This window comes from Microtus oregoni, unplaced genomic scaffold, assembly GCF_018167655.1.
Source record: "Microtus oregoni isolate MIOR12 unplaced genomic scaffold, Mior012 000015F_ref0000493, whole genome shotgun sequence".
NCBI classification, from domain to species: domain Eukaryota; kingdom Metazoa; phylum Chordata; class Mammalia; order Rodentia; family Cricetidae; genus Microtus; species Microtus oregoni.
Window position 1 is genome coordinate 22,256,061 of NW_024543074.1, and position 17,612 is coordinate 22,273,672.

At 46.2% G+C, this 17,612-nt stretch overlaps 1 pseudogene; it reads left to right on the top strand.

Annotated features, from left to right (window-relative positions):
• The first annotated feature begins 15,083 nt into the window (after positions 1-15,083).
• On the top strand, positions 15,084-15,976 carry LOC121457035 (annotated as a pseudogene).
• Positions 15,977-17,612: the final 1,636 nt, after the last annotated feature.

The window sequence follows — 17,612 nt, forward strand, 5'->3', positions numbered from 1 at the left end:
CAGACAGAATAGTGTATACATAATAAATAAATAAATATTAAAATAATAATAATAATCGATCTTTAAAAAATAAGACCTGGGAGCCAGGCGTGGTCTTTAGCCCCAGTATGAGGGTTGGCTTGGTGAGTTAACTGTTTGCTGTACAAGCGTCAGGACCTGAATCGGTGTCTTCGATATCGTGTAAAAGCCAGAAATGGCAGGGTGAGCCTGTTACCAAAGCGGGGAAAAAGTTAGCATGAAGATCTCAGTTTTGTTGTTGGAGGGGGTGGGTTTTTTTTTTTGTTGTTGTTGTTGTTTGTTTTTTTTGATAGGGTCATATTTAGCTCAGGCTAGACTTAAACTCTCAGAGATCCTCCCAAGTGCTCGAAGTTATGTTTCAAAACTCAACATCTCAGGACTGGAGAGATGGCTCAATGGCCAGGAGTGCTTGCTGCTCTTCTAGAGGGTCCACTTTTGGCTCCCAGCACCCACTGCAGCCTGCTCGCAAACGCTTTAACTCCGGCTCCAGAGGATCTGGGATCTGCTGGTACCTTTTCTGGCTTCTGGGAGCACCTGTACATATGTGTACTCTCTTGCATTCTGATTCATTCTCCTTCTCCCTCTCTCCCTCTCTCTTCCTTTCTCTCCCTTTCCACCCCCTCACTTAAATGAAGATAATAAAAGAAACGCACTAAGGGAGCTGGAGTGATTAAGAACACTGGCGGTGGTGGCACACGCTGTTAATCCTAGCACTCTCGAGGCAGAGGCAAGGTGGATCTCTATGAGTTCGAGGCCAGCCTGGTCTACTTCGTGAGTTCCATGACAGCCAGGGCTACAGAGAAACCCTGTCTTGAATCAAACAAACAAACAACAACAAAACCCCCCACTGGTTGCTCTTCCAAAGGACCTGAACTCAATTCCCAACACCTACATCATGCCCCACAACCACCAGTAACCACAGCTCTAGGGGATCTGATACGCTCTTCTGGTCTTCATGGGCACCTTACACATATTGGTACATAGATATAGATGCAGATACAGCACCCATACACTTAAAAGTAATTTAAATTTTATTTTTGTTTTTTTGAAGCAGGGTTTCTTGTGTAGCCCTGGCTGTCCTGAAACTTGGTCTGTAGACCAGGCTGGCCTTGAACTCAGATCCAAATGCCTGTCTCTGCAGTGCTGGGATTAAAGGCATGCACCACCACTGCCTAGTTATTGGGGGGAAAAAAGGTGTTTTAAATCAACTTCTGACTACCAAGGCAAAAGTCCTTTACTAAACACTCAAATTATTTTTTTCCAGAATAAAAATAAATAAATTACTGAAATACTTGCAATAGAACATGCCAGTTACCCCAGGGAACTTGAAGTTAATGGTGTGTTGTGTGCTGTTTATCCTTCATTTTGTCCTTCTATGGCACACTTTAAAGGATTTGTATCTAATCTGTGCACTGTTTGATTCTTACAACAACCATAAGAGGCAATAATTATTACTATTTAGTTTTGTTTTCTGAGATAAGGTGGCATTATAGAGCCCTGGCTAACCTGAACTCCCTATGCGGCACAGTCAGGTTCTTAAACTTCCAACCCTTCTGCCTCGGCCTCCAGGATGCTGGGTTAACATGTGTACTACACCCTGGTGAAAGTTTGTATTAGAAACCTGCTTTATAGTAGAGAAACCTGAGCCCCGACGTAACAAACTAATGGCCACCTCATTTTAAAGAGCTGGTGCCTTCTGAGAAGTAGTCCACAGCTCTTGAAAACACATGAAGAAGCCTTACTTAGGCAAATGTTTTGTGTGTGGCTGCCTGTGTTCGATCTGCTTTTTTTTTTCTTTGCCTTAGGGTTTCCCAACAGCTCAGAACTGCCTGAGTAGGCTAGGCTGGCCAGCTCTCGGCTGGCACCGGGATTACAGACTCACCACCACACCCAAGAGCTTTTTTGTTTTGTTTTTTGGTTTGTTTTTAACATGGATTATGGGGGTGGAACTGATTTCTTACTCTTGTAAGGCAAGCAGTAACAGCCCAGCACTCTCTCCAACCCCAGGAGTATAGTTCTTAAATGCTAAGATTGATCTGAGGCAGAGATACTGGGTGGGGCTGAGGCCTTCAACCTTGTTCCACTCTTTCCTCTCAGAGACCTGAGCTGGACAGGGCCTTGCTTGATTTGATCCAGTCAACCTTGCTTGGACTTAACCTTTCTCTTTGGCTGGGCCATTTTAAGCTCTACGTAAAGACATGTTTAACTTCTGCCAGGGAAGGTTGTACAAAATGGTTATTCCAACATGCCTCTAGGGGAAATCCGAGATTCAGATACCAGCCCAGTGAGCTGTAAGGGGGCCCAAGAGGATGTGGGCTGGCCCTGCCCCTGGCAGCTGGGGCTGTGCCTTCTCTTTCTTGCCTCTGCTCAAGAAAGCCGCCAACCCTACACTGGAGTCTAGGAAATGAAAACTTTACTTATTTTAAAACCTAAACAAAGTGTAATCTGGTGTCATCTCCCACTTCAGTTGGCACCTCCTGGAATGCCCCTTGCTGCCTGCCTGCTGGCCATTACTGTGGGAGGTGGCAGGGTACACCCCCGGGTCACATCTGCTTTCCCCTGGGCTTGTCACCTCACAAGACAGAGCCCCAAGAAGGTTGCTGCAGCTGCCTCTTAGGAAGGGTCCAAGCTATGACAGTGTTTGCATCTTGATTACTATCTAAATCCCAGAAAACAGGCTGCTTCCTCCATCCCCATATAGCAACAGGGCTTCTCCTTTGATGTTAGACTAGTCTTGAGTACAAAAGAAGGCAATTCTGCTTGCCCTCAATCATCCACTGTGGGTGCAGGATTTCATGTTTAAAAGCCACAGAGCCTTCACATGACCAGGACCTCCCTATCCTGCCAAGGGACCATTCACTGGCTCTGCTGGGGTTGGAAGCCATAGCCAAGAGTCCCCCTTGACCTGGCGACCTGACATTCAGCAGGACAAGTGGAGAAACTAGCTGGGGTAGGGGAGGCAACTGAGGCCTCTTGGTGACTTTGTCTCCAAACCATCAGTTTGATGTTCCTAAGATCAGCAACCTTGTGGAGATTTTCTCAAGGGGCTGCAGGTTAGAAATAGTGACTGGATTATCTTTCCTTTGCTAACAGGATCATCAAATCCCCCATAACATTTTCTAAGAGATAGCACATGGAAACGTGAAAAGAATGTTTCATACACCGAAGAGCTCAGGAGAGCTGGGATCCACTGAGAATCAGACCCGCTCATAGACGTGCCCTTAGCAGTGTGAGGCGGAGGCAAGGCACGCTTGTCTTTGAGGACTGTGCGCTGAGAAAATAGGAAGTAGCCAGGGATAGTCATTCAATCTGCAACTGAGAATGAGTGGCCACACTAAAATCTAACGTGAGTAACAGAAATAGAGATTTTCTTGTCTGTGTGTAGTGCTGGGGATTGAACTCTGAGCTTGTGCATGGCTGGCAGGCATCCTATCACTAGGTACATCCCTGGCAGTCCCCCCATCCCGTACCCCATTCCATAGTGCCTTTCTTTTAGTCTTTAATCTTTAAATGGTTTTGTTTAAGTAGGCTAATCTGCCCTTTAATTTACTATATAGCTTCCCAGGCTGGTCAGCAAACTTAGGTCCTCCATCCTCGATCTCCAAGCAGTCAAGATTAGATACGTGCCACACACCACAGAGATTTCTGTTGAATCTAAACTGTGGGGCTCTAGAATAGCGGAGTCTGATATCAAAGACATTCTTCTGGGAGCCAGGCCATGGGGAAACGTGCCTTTAATCCCAGCACTTTGGAGGCAGAGGCAGGTGGATCTTTGAGTTCAAGGTCAGTCTGGTCTATAAAGTGAGTTCCAGGACAGCTAGAGATCCATAGAGGAACCCTGTCTCAAAACTAAACCAAACCAAACAAACAAACAAGCAACAAATAAAAGACATTCCTCTGAGTTGAAACATGACCTTGCTCTAAAGTTCATGCCTATCCCAAGGGGTGTGTGTGTATTGGTGGGGAGGGGAGAGCTAGGGACCAAATCCAGGACATCATATATGCTAAGCATTCTAACTTTAAGGTTCAAACAATTTTTTTTAGATATATTTATTTGACTGTGTGTATGTCTATATACCACATTTGTGCCTGTTGCCCAAGGAGATCAGCAGAGCGTGTCAGACCCCCTGGAACTAGAGTTACTGATGGTTGTGAGCCACCAAGTGAGTACTGGGAATTAAATCTGGGTCTCTGCAAGAGCAACAAGTACTCTTAACCATTGAACCATCTGTTCAGGCCCCCTTTTTGTTTGTTTGTGTTTTGAAGATAATGCCTTGCTATGTAATCCATTCTGGCCTTGAACTTTATTTTATAAACAATTTTCTTTTGGCTTTTTGAGACAGGGTTTCTCTGTGTAACAGTCCTGGCTTTCCTGGAACTCATTCTGTAGAACAGGCTGGCCTCAAACTCACAGAGATCTGCCTGCCCTCTACCTCCCTAGTACTGGGATTAAAGGCTTGCGCCACCACCACTCAACTAAAAATTTTTAAAGATTATATGTTTGAATGTTTTGCCTACATGTATGTATGTGTACCCTATGTGTGCCATAGGTGCTTGGTGAGCAACATGTGGGTACTGGAAACCGAATCCTGGTCCTTTGCAAGAATAGCAAGTGCTCCTAACACCTGAGACATCCCATTGCCTTGAACGTTTGACCCTCCTGCATTAGCTTCCAGTGTTCTAGGATTGCAGGAATGCACCGTGTCTAATTTATGTGGTACCAGGGGCTGAACCCAGGACTTCATGCATTAGCAAACACTTTAGCAAGCCTATTACGTACCTCTCCCGCCCCAAAGTTTATATATTATAGAAAATGGTCTTCATATCTATTCTTTTTGAAAATATTTAGAAACTCTGAGTCTTTGGACTCAGAGTTTTTTTTTTTTTTTTTTTTTTTTTTTTTTTTTTTTTGGTTTTTCGAGACAGGGTTTCTCTGTGGTTTTGGAGCCTGTCCTGGAACTAGCTCTTGTAGACCAGGCTGGTCTTGAACTCACAGAGATCCGCCTGCCTCTGCCTCCCGAGTGCTGGGATTAAAGGCGTGCGCCACCACCGCCCGGCTGGACTCAGAGTTTTTGATTTGCTCTGAAAGGGCCTTCACTTCAGCACCCTGGAGAAAAATCACTTGTTGAGAAAGCTTATATTAAATTCAAATCTGTATCTTTTGTTGTCTTTAAAATTTTTCAGAGACCCTTGTCAATCTCAAGAAGCCCTTGCCTCTTTCAAACATGACAGCTCTGAAATTGAGGTGAAGGGTTTATGTTCCTTTTAGGTGGATCTTCTTATTCTAGTTACTCTTGAATACCAAAACAACAAAGGCAAGTGGTTCACAAGTTTGGGGCTAGCCTGAGCTATGTAGTGAGACCCTGCTTCACTCAATAACCCCCCCCCCAATAACGAGGAATGGCATGGTCGTGTGTGTGTGTGTGTGTGTGTGTGTGTGTGTGTGTGTGTGTGTGGCATGTGCAGTGTTTACGGAGGCCAGAGGCATTTGAACCCCCCTTGGGGCTGGAGTCACAGGCAGTTATAGCTGCCCTATGCGGATGCTGAGAACTGAACTCAGGTCCTCTGCAAGAGCAGTATGCACTCTTAGTCTCTGAGATACCTTTCCAGCCCCTATGCTGGAGGATGCCTGTGCTTGGTGTCTCTTATCAGTTACCTCATTTGTCCTCTCAACCATCTCAGTTGAGCCCATTACCACCATTACCATTTTATGTGTGTGTGCATGCATGTGGGTGCAGATGTTCAAGGAGGCCAGAGAGGGCGTCAGATTCCCTGAAGCTGGAGTTTCAGGTGCTTGTGAGCTGCTCAACACAGATTTTGGGAACTTAACTTGGATCCTATGTTGATTTGAATGAGAATGCCCTCATAGGCTCCTGTATTTGAATGCTTAGTCCCCAGTTGGCGGAACTGTTTGGAAAGGATTAGGAGGTGTGGCCTTATTGAGGAGGTGTGTTATCATTTCTAGTTAGCCCTTTCTCTGCCATGTGTTTGTGGATCATGGTATAAGCTCTCAGCTACTGCTCCAGTGTCATGTCTGCCTGCCTGATCTCATGCTCACTGCCATATGGTCACTGACTCAACCTCTGAAACTGCAAATTCCAATGACCTTTCTTCCATAAATTGCCTTGGTCATGGTGTCTTGTCACAGCAATAAAAAGTCATGAAGACAGTTCCTCTAGAAGAACAGTATGTGCTCTCTTAACCCTTGAGCAATCCTTCCATCTCCCCGCCACAGCACTTTTGAAGGGGGAGTCTTGGTTAGGGTTAATATATTGCTGTGAAATTTTGTTGAAATATTGTTGAAACATCATGACCAAAAGCAACCAGGACAGGAAAGGGTTTATTTGGCTTACATATCCTGAATCACAGTCTGTTGAGGTAAGTCAAAACAGGAACTCAAACTGAGCAGGAACCTGGAGGGAGGAGCTGATGATGCAGAGTCCACGGAGCTGATGCAGAGCCCACGGAGGAGTGCTGTTTACTGGGCTTGCTCCTCATGGCTTACTCCGTCTTTTTTACAGAACATAGGACCACAGCCCAGGGCATCCCCACCCACAATGGCTAGACCCTCTTATCCATCACTAATTAAGAAGATGCTCTACAGGCCTGCCCACAGCCTGATCTTATAAGGCATTTTTTCAACTGGGGATCCTTCCTCTCAGATGACTTTAGCTCACATAAAGTTGATATAAAACCAACCAAGAGGCGCAGGAGAGATGGCTCAGTGGTTAAGAGTACTGGCTGCTCTTCCAGAGGTCCTGAGTTCAACTCCCAGCAACCACATGGTGGCTCACAACCATCTGTAATGAGATCTGGTGCCCTCTTCTGGTGTGTGGTCATACATGAAGGCAGAATGTCGTATATTTAATAAATAAATAATAATAATAAACAACCAAGACAGGGGACATCATAGAAAGGACTATCCTCACTTTAAAAAAATTATTATTGTGTGTTATATGTGTGAGTGTGAATGTATGCTATTGTGTGTGTGTGTGTGTGTGTGTGTGTGTGTAAGTCAAAGAATAACTTTGTGGACTCTTGTCCTTCCACCTTAATATGGGTTCTGGGGATTAAACTCTGGTCATCAAACTTTAGTGGCAAGCACTTTTTTCTGCGGAGCCATCTCTCAAGTCCTGGTTTTTTTTTTTTTAACTCTTTGGGGCCCCCACCACTCAGCTCCCAAATAAATCACACACAGAGGCTTATTCTTTCTTATACATGCCCAGCTGTAGCTTGGTTTATTTCTAGCCAACTTTTCTTAAATTATCCCATCTACCTTTTGCCTCTGGGCTTTTTCCTTGTCTTACTGCTGTATATCTTACTTTCATTCTTACTCAGTGACTGGCTTGCCCCTCAAGTCTTCCTCTCCTTGTTTTCTTGCTTCTTGATCTCCCCTACCAGATTTCTCCTTCTGTGTATTCTCTCTGCCTGCCAGCCTGCCTATCCTTTCTCCTGCCTTGCTATTGGCCATTCAGCTCTTTGTTAGACAAATCAGGTGTTTTAGGCAGGCAAAGTAACATAGTTTCACAGAATTAAACAAATGCAACATAGAAGAATGCAACACATCTTTGCATCATTAAACAGATGTTCCACAGCATAAACAAATGTAACACGTCTTAAAATAATATTCTACAACATTGTTATCTTCATTTGAATGAAGTCAAAGTTCAGATAGTTTAAATTAAGATACAGCAGGTGTTGTAACTTTACACCTTTAAAGATGATGGTGGCACACACCTTTAATCCCAGCATTCAGGAGGCAGAGGCAGGTGGATCTCTGTGAGTTTGTGTCCAGCCTCGTCTACAAGTGCTAGTTCTAGGACAGCTCCAAAACTACAGAGAAACCCTTTCTTGAAAAACCAGGGAGAGAGAGAGAGAGAGAGAGAGAGAGAGAGAGAGAGAGAGCGCGCAGGTGTTGAGTCTTGATGTATTCTGTTTCTAGGACACACATCTTAGCTACACTGTTGAACTCTCCAGCTGCCTCAGCCTCAGCAGCAGCCCAGATGCTAGCTCAGTGAAGCTGGTATGAACAGCTGTGAGAGGGAACTACACAAGCTGCACATACACTGCAGTAGTACCCAGTGCAATTAGATGTGCACACTCCAACCGGGACGGGAGGGCCAGCTGAGCCAGGCCGGGAGAGTGAGAGGAGAGCCAATGCTGTGTTGGCATCCCTGCTTTTAAGATTAAAGAAACTATCAGTTCTGACCTTTGTACTGGGCTTGTAAACTCCTGACTTGGGGAGGGGGTGAGGATCATTTTTACAAGATTGCCTAATGTCTGGCACAGGCTGGGTTGAGGCATTCCCGGGCTATTAGTGAAGCTCTATCAGTAGCCACACTAGCAAGATCGTGTCCTCCTAGCAAGCGTGTCCTGTGCCTCATTATCTGTGTAGGTGAACTGACCTAGACACCGCCTCTTCCACTGCTGTGGGTTTGGGTAGCTGCCTTGGAGGATGTAATTGTGTGGAGGCTTCTGAAGTCAGAAATGCTGAGCAGAATGAGATGGCATATACCTGTTTGGAGTGGTGGCACACAACTTTTGTTAGTGTGTGCCAACATTTGGTAGGCAGAGGCAGATCTGTGAGTTGCAGGCCATCCTGGTCTACAGAGTGAGTTTTGGGCCAACCAGAACATTATAGGGAGACCCGGCCTTAAAAACAAACAAATAAATAAATAAATAAAATAAGCTATATTCCTGCAGTCCCAGAACTAGGGATGCTAAAGCAGGTGGAGCATGCGTTTAAGGCCAGCCTGGGCTGCTTGAGACTCTGTCTTTAAAAACTAAAATGAAAACGGATGTTTATGAAGCTTGCAGCCAATTGGAGTGATTAACTAACTAGGAGTTCAAGGTTTTTCTCTCCCAGAGTTTCCCCCAATGAACATGCCCAGAATATGTTGGAAATGTGTGGGTGTAAAGTTCCCCGCCCCTCATCTCATCTCTGACCACTAAGATCTGACTCAGCCTGAGGGTACTGAGCATATGCTGTCATTTCCTCATCTATAGAGCGACAAGAATGGAAGGCACCTCTGTCTTCTGTCAGGCTGGGACTGAGGTTTGTGTGGTGGACCCTGCCTGTTTTCACAACAGTGCTTCCTGCACCCCATCTCTCTCTGTTTCCATTGCTAACAAGCTCATGACCCTGAGACAGCCCTTACTGGGGGTGAGCCGTGGCAAGTGGATGGCAGAAGGCTATTTTCCAGTTAAATGCTAAAACTTTGAACTTCTTGCCTAAAGGAAGAAATAGCTCAAGGCTCTATCTGTCCCGAACAGTTGCTATCTTCTTATCAAGGGGTACTACAGATCAGACCTTACTCCTGGTGGCCTGGACAGTACTCCTCACCCTTCAAGGGCCACACACATCTCACACTGTGAGCAAATTTGGATGATGTACTAGAGTTTCCACACACAGTCTCATTTTTGCATCTGTGGCCAGACAGGCCCTGAACAACGCGAGGTGATTCCTCATTTATGTAGAAATCACCCGACTTGATGTAACAGGACAGTAGAAGAAAATGAAAGATGATGGTCTGCCCACGATCAGGCTGAGAAGCTCCGGGGCTGTCTGCAGAACCACTCTGATTTCAAGAGCGTGTTGTGTACTAAGTGGGGTGGTGCATTTGAGTCATAGTTTGCTCTTATTGTCTAAAAGAATTTTTTTCCTAGGGGCAGAGCTTTGTGTGTTAAGCAAGCTCTATCCCTGAGCTGAAGCCCCAGCCCCCATCAAGAGGAATTTTTGTTGTGACTCTATGACTTTTACAACAGAGAAAATTAAATTACTGAGTAAACATGCAGTTAAGACAATTATGGATGGGGTGTGGTAAGATGGCTCAGTGGACAGAGGCATGTTGGCCTGGTGACGTGAATTTAGTCCGTGGATTCCACAAGGTGGCAGGAGAGAACCAGCTCCTAAGAATCGTCCTCTGACCTCTGCTTGTGCACATACACACACACACACACACACACACACACACACACACACACACAGATAATAATAATAACAAAATATGGTCTAAGTCAGGGGGTTGGACATACAGCTCAGTGGTAGAGCATTTGCTCAGCAAGCACAAACACACAGCACCACAGAAAGGAAAAACCAAACAAAAAATGGCCAATATACTTCATACTCTCTGTGGCCTCCTGGCGAGACGTGAAATGCATACAAATATGCAAATGACAGGATGCTAATTGTGGTGTGGCTTCTGAGCCAGCAGCTTCGGCATTCTTGGGAGCGGGACCTTGGCACATTTTATCTGTCGGTCCTCCCTGACACCTGCAGAGCTGGAGAGAGGTTTTGTTCTCTAAAACAAGGTATCTGTAACTCTGATGATTCCCAAGCAGTATTGTCACCTCACTGGCTTGCTCAGAGGATGAGGGCTGGTTGGGAGTGGTTGCCTTGTGCTTGGACACTTGCATACTTTTGCTTCTATCAGGTGAGTTGTATGGAAAGCCAGCTTGTTTGTGTCTCGGGGCCATAATATTTTTTGGCAAGAGAAGAACCTCTTCCTTTTTTGGTCCTGAAGTCACACTGGAAATCCTCAGTAGCTCAGCTGTGGGTAGATGTCCCCGTGGGTACTGCTGTTGGGGTTTAGTGGTCTCTGCAGAAGTCAAGGTTCCTGTCAGGCCTGGGAGGAAGTGTGGCCTGTGTACAAGCACAGCTCTGTGTGTGGCTCCAGAGAGGGAGCCTCTCTGTGGTAAGCTTCCTCTTCTCTGCTTCGCTGTGGTGGGACACAGAGAGAGTCTCTCTTACAAAAATAACCCTGAACCCCCTGAAGAACTGACCCAAGCATTGAGGTTCCAGTCAGCCAGATGCAACAACAGCATGTTTTCGTCTCCTCAGCCTGCAGTATTTGATCTCATGGTCTTAGGGCACATTTGCCCCTCCGAGAGGAAGAGAGCATTTGAAGCCCAGGACCTCCCGAGTATGCAGAGGAAAGGAAGGACATTCTGGGGAACTGAAAGCTGAGCCATGATCTCGTCCTGGCTGTGGTGGTCCCCTGGGCTGAGCCAATACTTAGAATGATGGCTATGGGAAGGCACTACCCACAGTTTTGAGAATGGGATCCAGAATAGGACTTCTCAGCATCCTTCCTCCCTCTGCTGGTGGCCTGTGGCTACCATCGTGTGATAAACATGTGGCTTCCTAGGAGAGAAACTTGCACAATCACACAGAAATAGGAAACTGGGAGATAATTCGGCATGGCACATAAAGAATTAGGCAATGAGTTGTCTAGAAGACTTTGGGTCTTGAGAAGGGAGCCAGGTTTCCTCTGAGTCATGTCTGTGTCCCAGGAGGCCTCTGGAGCCTGAACTATCTGATTAGTCAAGAGGCACAGGCCCAGTGTCATCTGTCCTCTGCCTGTCAGATGAAAATTGGGCACAGGGCTGACCTGCTCAGGCAGAGGCAGCGGGGCAGAGATTGGAGCGCCACTGGGCTGTTGCTTCATCACCCCAGAGCAGATCAAGCTGGGCCCAGAGACGGCTGCTGCTTGTGAGAAGTGCCTCCCAAGGCAGGTAACTTCTGAGCACTGCACAGGGCCCCTGCCCAGCTGGCTCTGTAAGGGAGCCGCAATGCCTCACGGCCTCTGTGCTTCCAGTTCCTGTGTGCGGGTTTCTCAGAAGCACAGCTGCACCTCAGGAAAATGAGTCACGTGGTCTTGTCTTCTCCCAGAAAGGCACGCATCCCTGTTCATATGAACAGACACTGTTCCAGGAAGTTCAAGCTCTGAGCAGCAGAGCCATGGAAACTTGGGAAGGGGTCTGTGTGGGACAGGCTATAGAGCTATTACCTCAGTTTCCCCCCATGTTCCCCAAAGTGGGGGCCAGTGAGATGGCTCAGGCAGTACAAGTGCTTGCTCTTCAAGCCTGACCTGCTCAGTCTTCAGAACCTACAGCGGAAGGAGAGAATTGACTCCTGAAGTCATCCTCTGACCTCCGTGTGTGTGTGTGTGTGTGTGTGTGTGTGTGGTGGCACCTGTGTACCCACACACACCTCACATACACAAATCAAAATGCTCCTCACGGGCTGGAGAGATGGCCCAGTGGTTAAGAGCATTGCCTGCTCTTCCAAAGGTCCTGAGTTCAATTCCCAGCAACCACATGGTGGCTCACAACCATCTGTAAAGAGGTCTGGCACCCTCTTCTGGCCTTCAGGCATACAGACAGAATATTGTAAACATAATAAATAAATATTAAAAAAAATGCTCCTCATATGGGCTTGAGGGTGTGCTCAGTGGTAAAGCACTTAAAGGCCCTGAACTCTATCTCCGGTAACAAAAAAGGAGAAAAAGAAGGATCTTATTCTTTATAATCCTTACTTAGGCACCTGCCATGTTCAGACTGCCTATGTGAGGGAGATGCCTAGAGGCTAATTAACTCCAGAGTCGTTAAGTGTCCTTACCACCATGTAGTAATAAGGCAGCGGGGCTGCGTCCCCAGCACCCTGGCTGCCTGGCTAGCTTATGCCCGAAATAACAACACACAAACTGTATTCATTTAATCCCTGCTTGGCCCATTTCTATCTAGCCTCTTCTAGGCTAATTCTCACATATTAATTTAGCCCATTTCTAATCATCTGTGTAGCGCCCCTAGGTGCGCTTACCGGGAAGATTCTAGCCTATGTCCATCCTGGGTCGGAGCTTCATCGCATGCGTCTGCCTGGGAGCTGGGAGCATGGCGTCTCTCTCTGAGGCGTCTGCTCCCGAGAGGAGACCTGTGGAGTCTGAGCTCACTTCCTCTTCCTCCCAGCGTTCTGTTCTGTTTACTCCTCCCACCTATCTTCTAACCAATGAGGGCCAAGCAGTTTCTTTTTATTTAACCAATGACCTTCCTCCATCACCACCAGAGACTCTCTAAGCACAGGCACACGTCTGAAGACCCCAGGGCATATCAGACCTCCTTTTAAGGAGAAAAAATAGAAGTCTGTCTTTGTTCCTTTCTGGTCCTGCCAGTTCCCTGGACAAATAGCTTAAGAGCTCTGCCGGTGCTGGAGTGGAGGCACATCCTGTAAAATCCTAGCACTCAGGAAGCTGAGGCAGGAGGATTACAAGTTTGAAGCCAGTTTAGGAGGAGTGCCACTGTAGTCATGAACACACAGCAGCAGTGGATACACAGACAAGATTGGGCTTTCAGCATGGATAGGAGAGGTGCCCATGAGGCCTTGTCGCATCCTGAGGCGCTATTGATTGTTAATGGTTTCTGCAAGGGCTAGGGTGTGTCATTTTCTTAAATGATGTAGCCACTGGGGAACTAGATGGGAAGAAGAATGGCTACAGAGGAAAAGGAAATGGGATAACAGAGGGTAATGGAAAATGAATAGAATTGCATACATTGTATGGATGGATGGAACTGTCAGAAAATCAAAGAGAAATAAAACCTACAAAAAGCCCTGCTGGTAAATTCACATCAGCTTCTTGTACCTGTGCTGCCCAAAGTGCAGCTTCTCGCCAGCGATTATCAGCAGGGCATCTGGTGAGGATGCTTGCTGAAGCCTCATGACTGGTAGCCAAACCACAGTGTGAATATCACTCTGCCCTTTGCTGGTCTTGTGACCCAGGGCCTCTTCTTCAAAGTGGGGGAAATGATTCTGTCTTCCACAAGAGGTATTACGTACTAGAAAGGTGAAAGCAATGTGTTTAACACAGTCACAGTGTCTAGAACATAAATCTTGGTGACACTGGGGACATGTTAACTAAAGGGCTTTTCAGTAATTGAATAGTGGAAATTGCCTCTAAGGTCTGGTGTGCATTGAAGGGGAGAGGTCAGGTCTAAGAAGAGCTGCAAATTCTGTTGGGTATTGTCTTCATTACTTCCCTATTGCTGTGACAAAACACCATGACCAAGGCAGTTTATAGAAGAAACAGTTTGTCAGGGACTTAGTTTTGAGGACTAGTACCTGGCCCCTCATGGCATAGGATAGCAGGCAGACAGACATGGTGTTGGAGCAACAACTGAGGCAATAGCCACCAGGCAGAGAGAGCTAACTGGGATTGGTGTGGGATTTTGGAACCTCAAAGCCCACCTCCAGTGACATACCTCTTCTGACAAAACCACACCTCCCAATCCTATTCAAACATGAGCCTATGGGGGCCGTTCTCACTCAAACAGCCACAGGTCTCTGAGCTCATGTTATGGCAACACCCTTGAGTAGTGTCTTCATCAGGGACCCATTCTAGTTCCCGTATGCCTTTTCTTTTTCTCCTTCTTCCTCCTCTTCCTTCTTAGTTCATATATCTCAGGCTGGTCTCCAACTTGTTATGTAGCAAAGGATTACCTTGAATTTCTGACCTTCCTGCCTTTACCAGCCAAGAGCTGGGATTACAGGTGTATACCACCACATTGGGTTTTATGTGGTGCTGGGGCTCAAACCCAGGACTTTCTGCATTTTACCAAGTGGGCTACATCCATAGCCTTACACTAATCATTTTTTTTTTTGCTTTTTTTTTAAAAAAAAAATATTTATTATACATACAGTGTTTTGCCAGGATGTATGCTTACATGCCAGAAGAGGGCACCAGATCTCATTATAGATTGTTGTAAACCACCACGTGGTTGCTAGGACCTCTGAGCCATCTCCCCAGTCCCCCCCCTTTTTTTTAAAGATAATGTCTCACTGTGTTGTCTAGACTGGTCTCTAACTGGGCACAGGTGATCCCTGCCTCAGTCTTCCAAGTGCCTGGCTCATTTTTGCCTCTGCAATTGTTTACATTTTTCCTTCTTTCCCAGAGTGCCTTGCCTCTCCACTCTTTTATCTTTGCCAGTGAAACATTAATTGTCATTCCAGGCCTCAGTTCAAATTCCAGGCCTCTTTAGAAAGTGTGTTGGCTCGTTTATACCAATTTGAAACAAGCTAAACTTATCTGAAAAGAAGGGACCTTAATTAGAAAGTGCCTCCATTAGATCTGGCTGTAAGGTATTTTCTTAATTAGTGATTGATGGGGAGGGCCCATTGTGGGTGGTGCCAACCCAGGGCTGGTGGTCCTGGGTTCTATAAGAAAGTGCAGCCAGGGGAAGCAAGCCAGTGAACAGCACCCCTCACCCCTCTGTGGCCTCTGCTTCAGCTCCTGCCTCCAGATCCCTGCCCCAACAACATTGTGGAAGTGTAAGCCAAATTAATCCGTTCCTTCCTCACGTGCTTTATGGTTATGGTGTTTCATTGCAGTAATAGAAACCCTGACTAAGACAGAGGCATGTGGTTTTCTGCTCAGTTGGAAATGGTGACCACCTGCCCCATAACATACTGTCCAGGCTGAATCCACCTACAAGAGCTAGTTCCAGGACAGGAACCAAAAGCTACGGAGAAACCCTGTCTCGAAAAATCAAAAAAAAAAAAAAAAAGAAAGAAAGAAAACATATGTTGCTCTTCCTGTTCTCCCTCATGTCGCAAGATCAAGGTGAAAAGGAGAACCCCATGCGGGAACTTCGCATCCACAAGCTCTGCCTCAATATCTGTGTTGGGGAGAGCGGGGACAGACTGACCCGGGCAGCCAAGGTGTTGGAGCAACTCACAGGCCAGACACCTGTCTTTTCCAAAGCTAGGTACACGGTGAGGTCCTTGGCATCAGGAGAAATGAAAAGATTGCTGTTCATTGTACTGTCCGTGGAGCCAAGGCAGAAGAGATTCTGGAGAAAGGCCTGAAGGTGCAGGAGTATGAGTTGCGGAAAAATAACTTCTCAGACACTGGTAACTTCGGCTTTGGGATTCAAGAACACATTGACCTGGGCATCAAATATGACCCAAGCAATGGGATCTATGGCCTGGACTTGTATGTGGTGCTGGGCAGCCCAGGTTTCAGCATCGCAGACAAGAAGCGCAGGACAGGCTGCATTGGGGCCAAACACAGAATCAGCAAAGAGAAAGCCATGCGCTGGTTCCAGCAGAAGTATGATGGGATCATCCTTCCTGGCAAATAAATTTTATCCAAAAGGCCAATAAAATTTTTCTCAGAAATGCATGTTACTATTATGTGTTTGTGAAAGGAGTCTGACCACATACAAATCCTGGGATCTCACATGCTTAAGCCTCGAGGAGAATTGCTGTTGGCGTTCCTGGACTCCAGTGTTTCCCTGTGGCTCACAGCTGACCATTGTGCTTGCGTGTCCTGTGGGTGGGCTGTGACCCGGGTTAGATGGGTTTTGAGAGGTATGTGGGGGGTAGGGTTTGGATTTAGTTGTAATTAAAGGTGGGTGCAGCACCTCATGTCCCAGTGAGCATCCCTCGTTGGTGACTTAAGCTTCGGGTGTGGTGCTGAAAACTAAATTTTGACATCGCTGTTCAGAATTACGTTGCTATTAAAATGAGAAGGTTGGGTTAAAAAAAATAAAAAATAAAAAATTATTAAGTGTCTAGATATTTTTATATATAGGTATTTCTGCATGTATGTCTGTACACCATATGTGTGCAGTCCCCTCAGAAGCCAGAAGAAGACATCAGATCCCCTGAAACTGAAGTTACGGACAGGACAGTTGTGTGGTGTCATGTTGGTGCCTGGAATTGAACCTGGATCCTCTGAAAGAGCGGGCAGTGCTCTTAACCATGGAGCCATCTCTTTAGTTCCCAGAAACCCTGTCTGAATAGATAACTTTTCCAGTCTTCAACTCCATGGTATGCTTAGTTTAATGTTCTTTCCCTTCTGCTGGAGAGGGATGTGTCAGGAGATGTAGGAAAGGGAAGGCTGAGGCACTGGGGCATGGGTTCTGGAGTCCTGGGCTGCTGTGGCACCTGAATGTCTTAACACATATAAACTGCTTACAGCAGGACTAGCACATGAACCTTAGTATTCTTGGTGTGGCGTTATCCCACTCTTCTCATTATACCTCTCCCGCGTGCACTTTATGCAGTAAAGCTCCTGAGGCTGACCACTCATAGAGTGTTATTTGCCTCACAGCTTTGGAGGTTGCGTCCAAACGATAGGTTCTAAGGACATCCTGGCAGGAGCGCACACACATCTCTCTGTTGTCGCCCCTCCCTCGCTCCTTAAAGCCACTGGGATTCAATCATGAAGCTCTCCCTTAATGGCATAACCATTTCCCAAAGTTCTGTCTTTTGAACTTTTTGGCAGAGTGATTGTCCAGAATGTGAGGCCCTGGGTTCCAGTTCCATCCCTAACACTGCAAACAAACCATAAGACAAAGTCCCCACTTCTAAAGACCATATGCAGATTAAGTTTCTACCCTCTTTTAAAAAGGATTTAGTAGGGCTGGAGAGATGGCTCAGTGGTTAAGAGCATCGCCTGCTCTTCCAAAGGTCCTGCCTGAGTTCAATTTCCAGCAACCACATGGTGGCTCACAACCATCTGTAATGAGGTCTGGTGCCCCCTTCTGGCCTGTAGACATACACACAGACAGAATATTGTATACATAATAAATAAATAAATAAATAAATAAATAAATATTTTTAAAAAAAGGATTTAGTTAAATATGTATTTGAGTCTCTGTCTGGAGTGTGTGTGTGTGTGTGTGTGGGGAGAGAGAGAGAGAGAGAGAATGAGTGCTGGAGTTATAGGTTGTTTAGAGCTTTCAGATGTGGGTGCTAGGAACTAAACTCAGGTCTCCTCTGCAAGATTAATATACACAGTTAATAGCTGAGCCATCTC